This window comes from Mauremys reevesii, linkage group 12, assembly GCF_016161935.1.
Source record: "Mauremys reevesii isolate NIE-2019 linkage group 12, ASM1616193v1, whole genome shotgun sequence".
Classification (NCBI taxonomy): domain Eukaryota; kingdom Metazoa; phylum Chordata; order Testudines; family Geoemydidae; genus Mauremys; species Mauremys reevesii.
Genome location: NC_052634.1, coordinates 51,863,038 through 51,863,928, shown reverse-complemented (window position 1 = coordinate 51,863,928; position 891 = coordinate 51,863,038). Strand labels below are relative to the sequence as shown.

At 63.0% G+C, this 891-nt stretch overlaps 1 non-coding gene across 1 annotated transcript; it reads left to right on the top strand.

Annotated features, from left to right (window-relative positions):
* Positions 1-365: 365 nt before the first annotated feature.
* On the top strand, positions 366-439 carry TRNAI-AAU. The gene has a single exon. It is a non-coding gene; the product is annotated as a tRNA-Ile (tRNA).
* The last annotated feature ends 452 nt before the right edge of the window (positions 440-891 follow it).

The following is an 891-nucleotide window of genomic DNA, read 5'->3' as shown; positions in this document are numbered from 1 at the left end:
GCCTCCCAGTCAGCGCAAGGGGGAGAAGGGCCGGGGAGGAAGAGCTTTGTGCTCCGCAAGGGCTGGCTTTTTGGGAGGCCAAGGGGGAGAGGGATGGAGGCCACTGGAGGAGCTGAGCCGGCTGACTGACCATGGCTTCTAAAAGAAGGGCAAGCGAAGGTCCCGCGGCTGCCTTGCCGCTGGAGAATGCAGGCATTGATCCCGCTGCCTCTCGCATGCGAAGCGAGCGCTCTACCACTTGAGCTAATTCCCCTACCTTGGCAGATGGCGTCTTGATCCATCCATTCGATAACGGAGGCCACATCGTTCCCTGCGCCAGCCGGTGACTCCTTCCAAAAGGGTCAGGCAAGAAAGGGCTTCCCGTAGGCCGGCTAGCTCAGCTGGTTAGAGCATGGTGCTAATAACGCCAAGGTCATGGGTTCAAGCTCCATGCTGGCCACTGCGGGAGGGAGAGGGTGACTTCTGCTCTTTTGGCTGACTGCTAGGGGTGGCAGAGGCCAAAACCAGGTGGGCCGGGAGTGGGCAAGAGCCCTGCTGGGCACCAGGCAGGACGAGGCTCCGGACACCTCCTTGGTCTCCCCTCCCTGGGCTCCTCACTCCACCTGCTGCCTGAAAGGAACTTGGGCCCGGGGAGGAGACGGGTGAGCCCGGCCAGCTGCCTTCCAGGCTCATAGGAGGCCAGGCTTGAGCTGCCCGCCCAGCGAAGCCAAAATCACAGGCCTGCCGGCTCGCCCCCATTGTCCACAGAGGGTTGACCTGATGGCCCGAATTCTTGCCGGCCGCCAGCTCCACCCAAATGGACCCGACGCCGGATCACGCTCCCCAGCCCAAGCCACAGAGGAAGGCTTAACACTCGGCACCCCAACCTAGGCGAGAGGCTTCACACTGGCC